Consider the following 18204-nt stretch of genomic DNA (forward strand, 5'->3'; position numbering starts at 1 on the left):
GTCTACCTGTGCTGGGTAGGGGTCATACTCAGTGTGAGTCAGCTCTAGGCTAGAGAAGCATGCCGTTTAGGTGGCAAGAAGACTTTGTGATCTCCACATTTTTTTAAAAATGAAAGTTGTCTGGCCCTAAAATTAGTTATTTACCCCAAACCACCCAAGGTATTAATAACAGAGCTTTGAGCTGAAACCATGTCTCCAAGCTGTGAGTGAAATGATTTCAACTGTGGCGCTACACTTTACTGCCTATTTTACTTATAAAATTGTGGTAATTTTTTTTCATTGGCCTCTCTGATTTAGTTAAACTAGATATGTCTTTATGTATTTGTTTCTGGTGAAAGTGAAATTCCACGTGTGCATGTGTGTGAAATCCTGTTTAATTGTGTTTTCTGTTAACGTTGTTTCTGGTCTAAGAGGATTTTCTGTTTTAAGATGAAACTACTGTTTCAAATGTACCTTGAGTATTTGGATACTCAAGTTAAGGCCAGTTTACTACTTTTTTTCACTTCTAAAATTAATTAAATAGTTACTCTGCATTATTCAGGAGCATCTCTCTCTCTCTTTTTTTTTTTGATACTGAGTTTCGCTCTTGTTACCCAGACTGGAGTGCAATGGCATGATCTCAGCTCACTGCAACCTCCGTCTCCTGGGTTCAAGCAATTCTCCTGCCTCAGCCTCCCGAGTAGCTGAGACTACAGGTGCGTGCCACCAGGCCCAGCTAATTTTTGTATTTTTTTTTTAGTAGAGATGGGGTTTCGTCTTGTTGACCAGGATGGTCAGGAGCATCTCTTACTACTCAGACTACTTCTTAGTGATAGGTTAACCATGAGCCAAGCTTTCCTATTTTAATAAAATTTTGGGGAAACAGACATGAAATTAATACAAACCTCCTTTTTTTCTATGATATAAAATAGCCTTAGATTCCTTTTTGCTGTATGGCTCTGCTTCATCCTCGGTAAACTGTTTTCAAGAATTCTTTCTTCTGTGGAAATACAGTTATTAGATTACATGATATAAAAATTTGGTATCTCCCATCCCATGCTTGCTAATTTTTTAAAAAATAAAGCAATGACTTAAATAGGACTTACACTAAGAAGTTTTCTTTTAAATATGAACTATAGGAGTTCACACCCATTCCCTCTTCTCCCCCCTTATGCTGGTGTGGTTTATCAGTGCTATCTTTGTGAAGCAGGAAAGTGGTATACAAAGGGCTTTCTGAAAAATGCTATTTTTGATTTGCTAAATTCTATAGGAATATAGCCTGGAGGGAATCCACTAAAGAAAAACATCTAATACTGTTGCATTCCTCACTTCTGCCAGTATTGTGCAACAACAAGGCCTATAAGGGACACCAGCATAGATGTGCTACTGTTGATAAAACTTTTAGCCAGTGGCTTGGTGTCCTTCTTTGCTTCCTCTAAAGGTAAATACAATGGGTCCAGGGCAGTTACTTGCAGTCCCACTTTTATTCTCATACCTTTCAAGTTGTAAGCTTATAGTCTGCGTAGGTATCAAGCTGCCCACCTAGAAAACCTGAAAAAATATGGCAGATTTCAACACATTTCCTTGTGCAGTATTCAGAGGACAGAATAAATGTCTCAGCAACCCTTTAGTATATAGTAACCAGTAGTAGAAGAGCAAAGTCAATAGCTTCGATTGTTCACATAGCACCATTGGTTGCATTGTTTTTGCTTGTGAAAGAGAGCCCACACACAAGAGATGAAACAAAAAAGTCAAGTATAGTATGTAGCTAACAGTTTCACTGTTCTATGGAAAATAATAGGTTTTATTCAACTTTAACAAAACAGAATTCACATTCAAGGCTGAGTAGATAATAACCTGCTATGCAGTTATGTGTTTCTGTGCAAGCATTGTGCAGGTGATAGAAACTCTTAGATTTCTACCTCTCCTTCCTACTGATTACAATCTGCAAAAAAAGTCATTTTAAATTACCTTGCTTTTTCAAAATCTTGAATGAAAAATCCATTTGAATAGAATACATACTCAACTCTCAAGGTATTATATATAAAACTCCAAAATTAGAAACTATTCCAAATCAAAAGCATGTGTTCTCACTATTTCCAACGTTGTTTATATTGTCTTAAGTTTAGAGAAAACTGGATAATAATTTTTTTTTTTTTTTTTTTTTTGAGACGGAGTCTCTCTCTGTCTCCGGGCTGCAGTGGAGTGGCAGATCTCTGCTCACTGCAACCTCCACTTCCCAGATTCAAGTGATTCTCCTGCCTCAGCCTCCTGAGTAGCTGGGACTACAGGCTTGCACCACCACACCCAGTTAATTTTTGTGTTTTTAGTAGAGACAGGGTTTCACCATATTGGTCAGGCTGGTCTTAAACTCCTGACCTCGTGATCTGCCTGCCTTGGCCTCCCAAAGTGCTGGGATTATAGGCATGAGCCACTGCGGCTGCCCATGATTTTTAATATGATCTTATCACTCTCTAGGATGATATGTTTATAAGTTAAATAAAAAAGTAATAATAGCATATTGGCTGAGTAGATTCCTTTGAGCCAATACTTGACCTACTCTAAATGATTTCAGAGGTGCTTTTTGGATTCACTTATATTAGAACTGTTCTATCAGAAGTAGATATATAAATTCACACCATTAATTCTCTGAAAGCCATAAATGATTATGGTTTAGTTCAGGTATTTGCATACTAATATTAACTCTCTTGGGCTGTTAAAAAACCAACATATCTACCTGCAACATTATCAAAACATTAGAAGAAAATAGTCATCCACAGTACCACCACCCTAGTTCAACAAAATTCATTGTAATCTATTTTTATCTATTAATCAATTAATTTTCTGCCTGTTACAGAAATATCAATTGATATTTTAAATCATTGCATAAATAAGGAACATTTTTTTTTCTGACTTTTGTTCATTTAATATCATGTAATGAATATTGTTCCTTGCTGGCCATGGGCTTCCAAATTACCATTTAAGTTTTGCATAGCATTCAATTTGCTTGATGATGCTTTATTTATGTAATCATCTCCTAATTATTGGCCTATTCATTTGTTCTTAATATGATAATAATTGAAAAAGCCACAGTGAATATATTCACCTTATGTTATTTGAAATATTTATTGGGCCAGGAGTGGTGGCTCACACTTGTAATCCTAGCATTTTGGAAAATCGAGATGGGTGGATTGCCTGAGCTCAGGAGTTCGAGACCAGCCTGGGCAATGTGATGAAACCCCATCTCTTCTAAAATACAAAAAATTATGTGGGCATGGTGGCACATGCCTGTTGACCCAGCTACTCAAACTAAGGCTGAGGAAGAAGAATTTCTTGAACCGGGAGGCAGAGGTTGCAGTGAGCCGAGATCACACCACTGCACTCCAGCCTGGGCAACAGAGTGAGACTCTGTCTCAAAAAAAAAAAAAAAATTGTACTCTTTGTAGAATACTTGCCTTTTATTAAGAATTTAAATAACTCAAGAATGATACAGAATTTATAAGAAATATACAAAGAAACAAAACAACAACAAAACAACCATATGCCACTACTTATAAGTAACCATTATTTATGAACCTCAATGCCAGATATTGTCATTTTGTATTTTTGTGCATGATACAAATAGAAATATAAGTAGATCCATAAATTTCTATTTTTATTAGATTATTATTTGGTTATAATGCATGGCAGTATATTTACAGCTAATATATGATAAAATCATTACATTTAATTTTTCTTATTTTAAATATTGAAAAAATCTAAGGGAAAGTGAGTTACTAATTTTATTGTTTATCTACTGTTTCCAAAATTAAGAGTTACTAAATTTTAGATAAGTATTTATCACACAGATTTATTTTCAAAGAAGACAGTTCTACTAAAGGAAACTGTGAAAGAAACATTAAAATTATAATAATTTTAAAAATTTTACACATTAATTTTAGATAATTCTGACTGAGTTCTTGCTATGTAGATGTAAACATTAAGATACAAAACTACCTCTCCACTTTCTTTTTCTGTCTTATTTTGTTAGTTTTATAATTATTTTCATATATTCAGCATTTATATTTTGTTGTGTTAATCATAAATTGTATAACATTTATTTCTAGCAGTTTTATATTTTAAAATATTAAAATCTCACCACTATAATTTCTAAAGTGTTTTTTATAATCTGTTCCTGAATTACTGATTGCATTTGGTTTTGAAGTGTTCACTCCAGGAAGAGTTCAAGGTTATATATGTTTGAGTTGTATACATTTGAGGTTTTCTGCCTGTTGTCTTTATACTTGAACATGTTGTTTGGGTGTAATGACTTTGGCTGATGAGACAACTCCCACTCTCTCCTGCCAGTGATAGTTGCTGTATACAAATTTGAGAGCTATCTTATTTTTTATCCTTCGTCAATGCTTCGTATTTCCCATGCAGATGCCTAGAAATTTTCCCACGTTGCTACCTGCATATGTACAAAACAAGACATATTTCAGATTATTTATCATCTTTGCAATATGAAAATGTTTAAAATGTCCCAAATGTTCACTGATAAGGACTGGTTAAATAATTTATATACATGCATATGCAATAAACTACTTTGTTGGTGGAAAAAGATTGAAGAAGCTATTTATGTAATGATGTGAAAAGATTTCTAAAAGAAATTGTTAAATAAAAAAATACAGAACGGTACATTGTTAAATTTAAGAATAACTTTAGACAAATTAAATTTAGAAGAATTTATTTGAGAAAAGAAATGATTTATGAGTTGGGCAGCATCCTGAACTAGTAAAGGTTCAGAGAGCTCCATACAGCAATGTGGGCAGACAGTATTAATAGATAGAAAAAGGAAGTGATGTACATAAGTAGCCTGATTAGTTACAGTTCAGCATTTGCCTTATTTGGATATGTTTGAACAGTTTACAGCCTATAATTGGCTGATAATTCAGCTTCTGTAATTGCCCAAGGAGACTCAGCCACTTGATACAAGAATGTACTCTTAAATTAGGTTGCAGTTTGTTTACATACTAAATAAGGTTGCAGTTCACTATGGAGGGAGGCAGCTGTAGGCCAAACTTAGTTTAACTAACAATAAAGGGGAAATTAAAATACGTGTTTTTGTTTGTAGGCATTTGGATAAAGAAACTATGGAAGAATTATTTGAAGATTAAGACAGGAGATTATATGTGGGGATGGAGATGATTAATGAGCAGATGGCTACAAGGATAAGAGTCAAAATTTTTATTGTACCATTTCGTATTATTTTAATATTTAAATCACATAAAAATAAAATAATAAAAAAGCATTAAATTAAAAAATACTAACATAGCCATATTGATAAGACAGAAATTGAAACTTGGTTTGATTCTCAATATTTTAAAGCTGATTCAACATGTTGGTTCATATGCAGATTTATTTATGACAACAGTTCCATGGAAAATCATCTATTTTAACAGCTATTTAGCAAGCAGGAAACTGAGCTCAATATTCTTTACTCCCCCACTCTCCACTCAAATAAGCTGCTTCTTGCAGTTTTTTTTTTTTTTTTAACCTCATGGGCTTAGGAGTCAAATAGGGAATTATTTGTGTTCTGTGAGGAAATACTAAATAAAAATCAGCCTCTTCTGCCTTTTGCAGACTCCCTTAACATTTCCGACAAATATTGATTGTTGATTTGGCCCTAGTCATGTTAACAAGCAGAATGAATTAACTTCAGCTATCACAAAACAAAGTTAGTCCTGTGACTACCAACAGATGCTTTTAAAATATTGTACATTGTCTTTAACTTGGGGGGAAAAATGTCTTCATTGATTTTAGGTCTATGAAACCTCTAGTATTCCAAATTAAATAATGGCCACAATACAGTGTTTTTCCTGCTAACTTTGCCTTTTGAATTACTATTCTTTTCTATAAAATAATAAATAATCTCAGACAGAGTAAACATCTATTATTGACCAGGTACAATAAATGAACCAAACAAGCATGAGACACAATTCTAGCTTTCAATAATCTTACAATGAATTTAGGGTCAGAAACTTTAATGACCTCAAATGATCATACACATATGTTTATATCACCTCAGAAGTGATATCATATCATTGTTTGAAGAAATTCTTATGCTTTTTGTAATAATACAATATTTTCATATTTAATGATTTAGTTTTACACTTTCTCCTTTTTTATACTTAGTATTTTTAAAATAATTAAGAATTTTAAAATGGTGACGAGATTCCCTCATTTTGCTCTAAGAATAAACTGCGTTATCATTTACGTCACTGAGATTCATTGTCAGCTTTGTCTTGATCAGTGATCAGAAACACTCATCTGGTCACAGTCCACAGTTTGGGTTGAGAGACAGATGAATAAAACTTGGTAATAGCAGTCAAATTTTTTAAAAATATAATAAATGGGGTCTTGCTCTCTCACACAGGGTGGAGTGCAGTGGCACAAATATGGGTCATTGCATCCTCAACCTCTTGAGCTCAAGTGATCCTCCCACCTCAGCCTCCCAAGGAGCTAGAATACCCTGGCTAGTTATTTTTTTTATTTTTTATTTTTTGTAGAGACAAGATCTCTCACTATATTGCCTAGGCTGGTCTTGAACTCCTGGGCTCATGAAGTAGGTATAGCTCTCATAAACAAAGTTAGCACCATGCCTTGTCCTCCAAAGTGTTGGGATCACAGACAGCCACTACACCCAGCCAGAAATTCTTAAAATGATCCACATGAGACAGAATGAAACTGTATGAAATTAGTGGCAACGAGAATACAAATGAAAAGAGAGTTGATGATGCTACTGAGAGATGGAATCGTTGAATGTGGGGGTAAATCAGGACAGCAATGAAACTGGTCATGAAAGAGGAATACCTTAGTATTAGTTTGGAATAAAATAAGATAATAAAATTACAATTTTGCAGCATGTTTTAAAGCTTTTTTAGGTTAAGGACCATGGTTATTGATGAGTTCATTCTTTCAATAAATATTCAAAGAAATGTATAAGAATTTACTTGATGCTGCTATCTGAAGTAGGTGCTAGTATGCTAGTAATGTAAAAATTAGAGAGCACAATTCCTAAGTATCTTCTTGTGTAATAGGGATGTAAGAATCAAACTTAATAACTCCTCCTCTTCCACTTCTCATATGACTTAGAATTTACGTGCTAAATAAAGGTTTCTAAGTGTCAATTACTTTTTGCTGTTTTCTTTCTTCAGAGCAGCACATTAGGACTTTGCTAAATCTGACTCCGGAGAATAAGCTGATAAGATTCCAACTGTTCCAAAGTAACAGGCAAGGATGTAGTGCATCATAACCAGAGCTGAGAATAGTGTCTATTTTTTTCTCCTCTTCTGAATTGGCAACAAAAGCATTGTTTAACATGTTACATCACAGAAAATAATACTTTTTTTTTGAGTAAAAATCAAGTATTTTAAATAATTCATTCACAAGTAAGCATGTGCATGCACTTTCCACAAGGTGCTGCCACCACTAAGGAGGTGTAGGTGATTGTCAAGTGGCCCGTTCTCCTGTAATGTAAACCTGTTTTTAAAAGTACTCACCATACAGACTTTGCTTGACAAGAGAGCAACTTAACTCCTGCCTCATTCAGTGAAAGAGTGGACAATGCCCTTCACTTTTGCATTATGTGGTGATCATTAATAATATTAACTGTAAAATGATGTAGTCAGCTTAAAATTCAGCCTTTGAATCTTTGGTCTGCTGAATGCAGCTTCCCCAGGAGACTGAAAAGCTGTGCAAGTGTGTTACTCTTATTTGCTCTGCACTGATTATTAGTTTCGCTGACTGACCTCTTGATCCCTCTAGTGAGAAGAATGTAAATGGAACAGTGCCAGAACCTTGCTCCAGAGAATGCCTTTTTTTCTCTCATTGACAGCAACAAAAGAAGAAAGCATAGTAGTTTTTCCCTTCCTAGTGGAACTGAACATTGAAAATGGTGCTTTGGGCTGGGTCTGGGTTAAGGGGTAACAATGATACCTCCAGTGTCTTAACCACTTGCTTCTAGGACCTTGTGGCTTCTAGGACCTGCTAATGACCAGCAAGCCTCAGGAAGGATAAACTCCCAATACCTTGGCAGACTTCATGGATTTCTAGAACGCCAAAGAACATCTGAGTCCTCCAAGGAGAAGCAGAGAATTTTACAGCTGGAAAAAGGTTGTGAAGGTTTATTACTGATTCAATATCCTTCACAATTCCATGAGGGACTTGAAATAGTGACAGGATTTTAGAAGAATATTGAAATCCAGCAGAAATTTCCAGATTCTTTGGGATTCTCACAACACAAGCAGAGGGTCTTTGAATAACTTTCTATTTAAAAAAGGCTAATAAAATTGTGCTCAAATTCTGAATGAACCTCTCTTCTCCAAAGCATCAAGTTGCTTTGGTTTTGATTAGGCTTAGTAAGGTGATCCACTTGTGGTTCATGAAAGACCTATTAGCAGTTGTATGTCTTTGATTAAGATCAGTAAACAAATATGCTGTTACTGAAATGTGGTTGGCAAAGTCCTTGAAGCATAAGGATTTCTGGGAGAAAAAAATAATAAAATAGAGTTTTTCAGAGTAAAGATTAGAATCTCTTATCTAGAGCTGCAATGACCAATATGGTAATCATGAGACACATATAGGTATAAACATTTAAATTAATCAAAATTAGCAAATTAAAAATTCAGTTGCTCATTTATACTAGCCAAATTTCAAATGCTCAAAAGCCACGTGGTGATTATACTGAACAATTCAGAGACAGAATATTTCAGAAATTCTGTCGGATAGCATTAAATACAAATACTTTTGTGTAGACCTGAGTTTCTCAAAACTTAAAAAACTACATACATTCATTTTCTCCATGTCCATATTTTTATTATAAAACTAAGTAATTCATAGACTGATGAAAACTAAAACAGTGCTAACTGATATAATAGAAAGCAAATCCTCTTGCCTCTGCTATTATCATTGGTTTTTAATACCCCTGGTGGGGTCAGCAACCTCCATAATTCTACATAATCAACTTGTACATATGTTTCTTGATCTATCAATTCCAAATGGTATTTATAGACTCCCTGACATAGAATATTACACATTTGGTATACACTTAACATCTCTCTATAATTACTTCCCAGGCCTGCCAGATTCATTTTTAAACTTTCGCTTCTACTTATAATCATTACGAAGTAATGTAAGATTCCAATGCAATAATTGTTTTGATTACTCAAGATGTTATCACCTTACCTACTTTATGATGAGAAGACATGTGCCCCATCCATTTTCTACAACCTCTTGTCCTTTTAATATTTTTCCAAATTAATCCACCATATAATTATTTTAAATAATCTACAATTAGGAAACCCAGCGATGGGGAGGCCAAAACAGGAGGATCACTGTGGCCAGCAGTTTGAGACCAATGGACAACAAAGCAAGATCCTTTCTCTACAAAATATTTAAAAAAACAGCTAGACATGGTAGCATGCCCCTGTAGCCCTAGCTACTTGTGAAGCTGAGGTGGGAGTACTTCCTGAGCTCAGGAGTTTAAGGTTACAGTGAACTATGATCATGTCATTGCACTCCAGCCTGCGTGACAGAGTGAGACCCTATCTTAATAACCTATAAGTATAAAAACATACATACCCACACATACACACACACTTTAGTCTTCTAGGCTTTGCCTATAGGTTGAGTCTAAAATTGAAGCCAAGAATCAGTCTTTATAATACTATGATCATGTAAATACTAATTGTAGAGGTGAATGACTTAAAGTGATGGACACATATTCTTTTGTCATTGACCTGTTTCTACTAATGTAAAATATGATTTATATAAATTTACAGGGTTATCTGACTTCTAATGTTATTCTAGATAATCTATGACTTTCTACTCTAAATTACTATTTACTGGCATGGTGTGTGACTCACATCCTAAGATTACTTTCTTTTTATTCCTACAAATGTCTTCTTTATTTTACTTTTTAAACCTGTTCTATTTCTTTCTCCTCCTTTAATGCCTTTTTCATTTTGCAGCAAATTATTTTCATGAAATTATTTCATAAAAGGCTTTGGTAAGTTTTCTGAGTTTTTGTATGTGAAGTGATTTTTTTCCTCATATTTGATTAAATATTAGAGTAAAATGATATTCTAGATCCAAACACTTTTATTCGATTTTAAAATTTTCATTGTGTTTTATTCTAACTTCTAATCTTGCTGATGTCTGGCCCCCCAGTTCTAGTATCCTTATGCATTTCTTTTCCAATGGCTCAAATGATATCCAACTTTCAATACTTCCCTATTTGGCAAAACTTGTCATTTGGCAGTTGTTATAGTTATTGATGTGATCCTATTGATGAGGAAAAACCAGAGAGATGCCTTTTATTGTCTTTCTAGTGAATTATCTTGTTAAGTCAGTAATGAATTCTGAAAGCAATGTAGGACATGTCAATTGCTAAACTCACTGATAAACTCTATTAATGGCTCCTGAGGAATTATTTGATATCTTTGGGTTTTGTTCTGTATTTCCATGGTCTCTGCAAACAGAATTCCAGGAAATTACATGGCACATACAGTATTTCAGCTTCTGTAGAAGGAGAGGAAATGGTTCTTCTACAAGATTTCTATAATGAAAGTTTCCCTCTGTTCGGGGAAGGATGGATGTTGATAAGTGAACTTGATAGGAATGGAATTAAACCCTTTTTATAAGCAGAGTTATAGGGTTTATGACATAAGATGGTTTATTCTGTTATTTCAGTCAAGACTACAGTATAGCATTCCAGGAAGCTATTTGGATATATCTAAGAATTCTATGTGAAAAATCAAAACAAATAATTTCTTTTCATAGGTCGTTTTGTTCTGCCTGAACATTCTTCTTTTATGTCCCTTAGTATTCATATATATATATATAATAATATATATATGCACTTTAGGTTCTGGGGTTCATGTGCAAAACATGCAGGATTGTTGCATAGGTATATACATGGCAATGTGGTTTGCTGCCTCCATCCCCCCATCACCTATATCTGGCATTTCTCCCCCTGCTATCCCTCCCCAACCTCACTACCCTCTGCTGTCCCTCCCCTATTCCCCACCAATAGACCCCAGTGTGTGATGCTCCCCTTCCTGTGTCCATGTGTTCTCATTGTTCAGTACCTACCTATGAGTGAAAACATGTGGTGTTTGTTTTTCTGTTCTTGTGTCAGTTTGCTGAGAATGATGGTTTCCAGATTCATCCATGTCCCTACAAAGGACACAAACTCATCATTTTTAATGGCTGCATAGTATTCCATGGTGTATATGTTCCACATTTTCCTTGTCCAGTCTATCGTCAATGGGTATTTGGGTTGGTTCAGGCCTTTGCTATTGTAAATAGTGCTGCAATGACATATGTGTGCATGTGTCTTTATAAAAGAATGATTTATAATCCTTTGGATATATACCTAGTAATGGGATTGCTGGGTCAAATGGAATTTCTATTTCTAGGTCCTTGAGGAATTGCCACACTGTCTTCCATAATGGTTAAACTAATTTACACTCCTACCCATGGTATAAAAGTGTTCCTATTTCTCCACATCCTCTCCAGCATCTGTTGTGTCCAGACTTTTTAATGATCTCCATTCTAACTGGTGTGAGATGGTATCTCAATATGGTTTTGATTTGCATTTCTCTAATAACCAGTGACGATGAGTATTTTTTCATGTTTGTTGGTCTCATATATATCTTCTTTTGAAAAGTGTCTGTTCATGTCCTTCACCCACTTTTGAATGGGTTTGTTTGTTTGTTTCTTGTAAATCTGTTTTAGTTCTTTGTAGATTCTGGATATTAGCCCTTTGTCAGATGGGTAGATTGCAAAAATTTTTTCCCATTCTGTTGGTTGCTGGTTCACTCTAATGATTGTTTCTTTTGCTGTACAGAAGCTCTGGAGTTCAATTAGATCCAATTTGTCTATTTTGGCTTTTGTTGCCAGTGCTTTTGGTGTTTTAGTCATGAAATCCTTGCCTATGCCTATGTTCTGAATGGTTTTGCCTAGGTTTTCTTCCAGGGTTTTTATGATGTTAGGTCTTATGTTTAAGTCTTTAATCCACATGGAGTTAATTTTAGTGTAAGGTGTCAGGAAGGGGTCCAGTTTCTGCTTTCTGCATATGGCTAGCCAGTTTTCCCAATACCATTTATTAAACAGGGAATCCTTTCCCCATTGCTTGTTTTTGTGAGGTTTGTCTAACATCAGATGGTTGTAGTTGTGTGGCATTGCCTCTGAGGCCTCTGTTGTGTTCTGTTCCATTGGTCTATATCTCTGTTTTGGTACCAGTACCATGCAGTTTTGATTACTGTAGCCTTGTAGTATTGTTTGAAGTCAGGTAGTGTGACGCCTCCAGCTCTGTTCTTTTTGCTTAGGATTGTCTTGGCTATGTGGGATCTCTTTTGGTTCCATATGAAGTTTAAGGTGATTTTCTCCAGTTCTGTGAAGAGGATCATAGGTAGCTTGATGGTAATAGCTTTGAATCTATACATTACTTTAGGTAGTGTGGCCATTTTCACAATGTTGTTTCTTCCTAACCATGAGCATGGAATGTTTTTCAATGTGTTTGTGTCCTCTTTTATTTCGTTGAGCAGTGGTTTTAGTTTTCCTTGAAGAGGTCCTTTACATCCTTTGTTAGTTGTATTCCTAGATATTTTATTCTCTTTGTAGCAATTGTGAATGGCAGTTCATTCTTGATTTGGCTCTCTTTAAGTCTGTTATAGGTGTATTGGAATGCTTGTAATTTCTGCATATTGATTTTATATCCTGAAACTTTGCTGAATTTGCTTATCAGTTTCAGGAGATTTTGGGCTGAGATGTATACAGTATACGTAATGTCATCTGCAAATAGAGACAATTTGACTTCCTCCTTTTCTAAATGAATACCCTTATACCCTTTATTTCTTTTTCTTGCCTGATTGCTCTGGCTAGAACTTCCAGTACTATCTTGAATAGGAGTGGTGAGAGAGGGAATCCTTGTCTAGTGCCAGGTTTCAAAGAGAATGCTTCCAGTTTTTACCCATTCAGTATGATATTGGCTGTGAGTTTCTCATAAACAGCTTTATTATTTTGAGATACATTTGTTGATACCTAGTTTATTGAGAGTTTTTAGCATAAAGGGATGTTGAATATTGTCAAAGGCCTTCTCTGAATCTATTGAAATAATCATGTGGTTTTCGTCTTTGGTTCTGTTTATGTGGTGGATTACATTTATAGACATGTGTATGTTGAACCAGCCTCACATCCCTGGGATGAAGCCTACTTGATCGTGATGGATAAGCTTTTTAATGTGCTGTTGCAATCGGTTTGCCAGTATTTTATTGAAGATTTTTGCATCTCTGTTCATCATGGATATTGGCCTGAAGTTTTTTTTTTGTTGAGTCTCTGCCGGGTTTTGGTATCAGGATGATGTTGGTCTCATGAAATGATTTTGGAAGGATTCCCTCTTTTTAGATTGTTTGGAATGGTTTCAGAAGAGTGGTACCAACTCCTCTTTGTATGTCTGGTAGTATTCGGCTGTGAACCCATTTGGACCTTGGCTTTTTTATGTTGGTAGGCTATTAAATGCTGCCTCAGCTTCAGCCGTTGTTATTGGTCTATTCAGGGTTTCAACTTCTTCCTGGTTTAGGCTTCGGAGGGTGCAAGTGTCCAGGAATTTATCCATTTCTTCCAGGTTTACTGGTTTGTGTGCATAGAGTTGTTTGTAGTAATCTCTGATGGTGGTTTGTATTTCTGTGGAATCAGTGGTGATGTCCCCTTTATCCTTTTTTATTACATCTATTTGATTATTTTCTCTTTTCTTATTTATTAATCTGGCTAGCAGTCTGTCTAATATGTTTTCAAAAAACCAGCTCCTGGATTTATTAATTTTTTTGAAGCATTTTTTTGTGTCTCTGTCTCCTTCAGTTCTTCTCTGATCTTAGTTATTTCTTGTCTTCTGGTAGCTTTTGAGTTTTTTTGATCTTGCTCCTCTAGCTAGTTCAATTTTGATGATAGAGTGTTGATTTTAGATCTCTCCTTGCTTCTCCTGTGGGCATTTATTGCTATAATTTTCCTTTAGACACTGCTTTAAATGTGTCCCAGAGATACTGGTATGTTGTTTCTTCGTTCTAGTTGGTTTTGAAGAACATCTTTATTTCTGCCTTTATTTCATTGTTTATTCAGTCAACATTCGAGAGCCAGTTGTTCAGTTTCCATGAAGTTGTGAGGTTCTGAGTTAGTTTCTTAATCCCAAGTTATAATTTGATTGCCCTGTGGTCTGAGAGACTGTTTTGATTTCCGTTCTTTTACATTTGCTTAGGAGTGATTTACTTCGAATTATGTGGTCAATTTTAGAGTAGGTGTGATGTGGTGCTGAGAAGAACGTATATTCTGTGGATTTGGGGTGGAGAGTTCTATAAATATCTGTTAGCTTTGCTTGGTCTAGATCTGAGTTCAAGTCCTGGATATCCTCGTTAATTTTCTGTCTCATTGATTTGTCTGATATTGACAGTGGAGTGTTAAAGTCTCCCACTATTATTGTGTGGGAGTCTAAGTCTCTTTGTAGGTCATTAAGAACTTGTTTTATGTATCTAGGTGCTCCTGTATTGGGTGCATATATATTTAGGATCGTTAGCTCTTCTCGTTGCATTGATCTTTTTACAGTTATGTTATGTCCTTCTTTGTCTCTTTTGATCATTGTTGCTTTAAAGTCTATTTTATCAGAGACTAGGATTGCAACTCCTGCTTTTTTTTGCTCTCCATTTGCTTGGTGAATCTTCCTCCATCCTTTTATTTTGAGCCTACGTGTGTTCTTGCACATGAAATGAGTTTCCTGGATACAGTCACTGATGGATTTTGACTTTTTATCCAATTTGCCACTCTATGTCTTTTGATTGGGGCATTTAGCCTATTTACATTTAGGGTTAATATTGTTATGTGTGAATTTGATCCTGCCATTTTGATGCTAGCTGGTTGTTTTGCCTGTTAGTTGATGCACTTTCTTCATTGTGTCAGTGTTCTTTACCATTTGATACATTTTTGGAGTGGCTGGTACTTTTTGTTTCTTTCTATGTTTTCTGTGTCTTTTAGGAGCTCTTGTAAGGCAGCCCTGTGGTGATGAAATATCTCCTCAATTGCTTGTTTGTAAAGGATTTTCTTTCTCCTTCACTTATGAAGCTTAGTTTGGCTGGATATGAAATTCTAGGTTGAAATTTCTTTTCTTGAAGGTTGTCGAATATTGATCCCTACTCTTGTCTGGCTTGTAGGGTTTCTGCTGAGAGATCCACTGTGAGTCTGATGGGCTTCCCTTTGTGGGTAACTTGACTTTTTTCTCTGGCTGCTCTTAGCATTTTTTACCTTCATTTCAACCCTGGTGAATCTGACGATTATGTACCTTGTGGTTGCCCTTCTTGAGGAATATCTTTGTGGTGTTCTCTGTATTTCCTGGACTTGAATTTTGGCCTGCCTTGCTAGGTTGCAGAAATTCTCCTGGATAATATACTGAAGAGTGTTTTCCAGCTTGAATTCATTCTCTCCATCACATTCAGTTACACCTATCATACGTAGATTAGGTCTTTTCACATAATCCCATATTTCTTGGAGACTTTATTTATTTCTTTTCAGTCTTTTTTCTCTAATCTTGCTTTCTCATTTTATTTCATCGAGTTGATCTTCAGTCTCTGATATCTTTTCTTCTGCTTGGTCAATTTGGCTATTGAAAGTTGTATATGCTTTGCGAAGTTCTTGTGTTGTGTTTTACAGCTCCGTCAGGTCATTTATATTCATCTCTAAGCTGTTTATTCTTGTTAGCATTTCCTCAAACCTTTTTTCACATTTCTTAGTTTCTTTGTATTGCGTTAGAACATATTCTTTTAGCTCAGAGAAGTTTGTTATTACCCACCTTCTGAAGCGTGTTTCTGACAATTCATCAGACTCATTCTCCATCCAGCTTTGTTCCTTTGCTGGTGATGAGTTGTGATCCCTTGAAGGAGAGGTGTTCTGGTTTTGGGTGTTTTCATCCTTTTTGCACTGGTTTCTTCCCATCTTTGTAGATTTATCTACCTGTGGTCTTTGTAGTTGGTGATTTTCGGATAGGGTCTCTGAGTGGATGTCCTTTTGGTTTATGATGAAGTTATTTCTTTTTGTTTTTTAGTTTCCCTTCTAACATTCAGGCCCTTCTGCTGTAGGACTACTGGAGGTCCACTCCAGACCCTGCTTGCCTGGGATCACCTGCGGTGCCTGCAGAACAGTAAGGGTTGCTGCCAGTTTCTTCTTTTCTTATCTTTGTCCCTGAAGGGTACTCGCCATATGTCAGCCTGTGCTCTTCTTTATGAGGTGACTCTTTGGATCTATGGGGGTCAGCGAGCTGTTTGAGGAGACAGTCTGTCTCTTATAGGAGCTCAAGTGCTGAGCTCTGAGCTCTGTTGTTCTGTTCAGAGCCGCTGGGCAGGTACGTTTATGTCTGCTGTAGTGGAACTGATAACCACCTTATTTCCTAGGTGCTCTGTCCTGGGAAGGTGGGGCTTTATTATAAGTTCCTGACATCAGTTGCCTTTTTTCAGAGCTGCCCTGTCCAGCAATGAGGTAGCCTAGTCACAGTCTGCCAGCAGAGGCATTGCTGAGCTGCTGTGGGCTCTGCCAAGCTGCTGTGTGAACTTCCTTGTGGTTTTGTTTATAGAGGTATAGTTAGAACTGCCTCGGTAATGGCAGTCTTCTTCAGTAATGGTGGACTGCCTTGGTAATGGCGGACTGCCTCGTAATGGCAGATTGACTCAGTAATGGCAGATTGCCTTGGTAATGGCAAAGTGCCTCAGTAGTGGTGGACTGCCTCAGTAATGGCAGACACCATCCTCCCAGCAGAGCTGGACCTTTCTGGGTCCAGCTGCGCTTGCTGTGAAACTCTCAATCCAGAGCATTTCAGATTGCTGGTCTTTGTGGGGTTGGCACTCACTGAGCCAGATCGCCTGGCTTCCTGTTTCAGCCCCCTTTTTTTCAGTTGAATGGGCGACTGTCTCCCAGGTCTTCCAGGCTGCCCAGATTTGTGTGAGTTTTTGTGCGGAGACCCTCTATGCTAGCTGAAACAGCCATGCTGGAAAGTCGTGGAGCTTTTCAGCCCAGGAATCTCCTGGTCTGTGCGCAGTAATAACTCTTTTGGAAATGTGGTGTTCACTCACCCTCTGCGTTGCTCTCACTGGGAACTGCACTCCAGCGTTGTCCTATTCGGTCATCTTTGATCCTAGCTTGTCCTTTAGTATTCTGTGTAAGGAAATGAAGAATAAAAATCTAGGCATATAGAACTTTTTCCAATTATATGCATTGAAAATTCAAAATTGGCCAGAGAAAATGAGTATTTACTATTTTTGTTGCTGGGAGTAATTTAAAAAGAGAAAGTCAAATAGATTCATTTTGAGTTGATATGTGTGTGGGCTACTAAAAATAATAAAATGAAAGAAGTGTTGATGTTATTCAGTTGAAAAAATTATGTAGGAATTCAGAAAGCCAAAGTATACTATGAAGAAATAAATGTTAATGGCCAGAATATTAAGGAAACTATAATATGTTCTGTAATCTTTATTCATGGCAGAACAATTGAGAAAACCTACTTTTATATATGTATATATACATACTGGTGGTAGTTGGAATCTATCATGGTATGGGAATGATTAATGAAAGCTACAGATTACTAAAATAAATTATTAATGTTATTACCTTACTTTTGTCCTAGACTTTTAAAAGACATTTATTTTGTTCCTACTGTAAGCTTGTTAGTCAAGTCAGGGCAAGGTGTAACTATGACTTTTTTGAAGAGGTTAACCTGCACAAGGTTTAATAGCTAGTCAGTGGAAGCATTGGTGTTGGAACCATTGTTTGCTGTCAGTTCACTATTTTATTACAATTTTGTTGTTATCCCAGCCCCATCCCAGTGAAGAGAGAGAAAAATAATTTATTCACATGAAATAATACCATGGGAATGTAATGCTCAGCTTTTGACAGTGATAGGAGACTAAATAGGGAATGATGGGATTGCATTCTAGAATTTGAAAAAGTTTTATGGAGAACATAGGACTTGTGCTGGTATGTACAGGCCATCTTAGAGCCTGCTTAGTTGTCTTTATGAATTCCAGGGCTAGAATAAAGTTCATTTCTCTGGTGAGCCTTTTGTATAGATTGATTTAGTGACTTTTATCGGGATGGCTTAAAATGTTTTTTTCCCTATATGAAACTTTTGGAATTATGTGCCTCTTATCA

At 36.1% G+C, this 18204-nt stretch overlaps 1 long non-coding RNA gene across 1 annotated transcript; it reads right to left on the reverse strand.

The window, feature by feature from the left end:
* Positions 1-912: 912 nt before the first annotated feature.
* On the reverse strand, positions 913-7556 carry LOC105716343 (uncharacterized). Its single transcript, XR_001107259.2, has 3 exons — positions 7521-7556; positions 1475-1530; positions 913-979 (listed from the first exon to the last, which is right to left on the reverse strand). It is a non-coding gene; the product is annotated as an uncharacterized LOC105716343 (long non-coding RNA).
* Positions 7557-18204: the final 10648 nt, after the last annotated feature.

This window comes from Aotus nancymaae, unplaced genomic scaffold, assembly GCF_030222135.1.
Source record: "Aotus nancymaae isolate 86718 unplaced genomic scaffold, 86718_ANA_hifiasm-v0.15.2.pri h1tg000064l_0, whole genome shotgun sequence".
NCBI lineage: Eukaryota > Metazoa > Chordata > Mammalia > Primates > Aotidae > Aotus > Aotus nancymaae.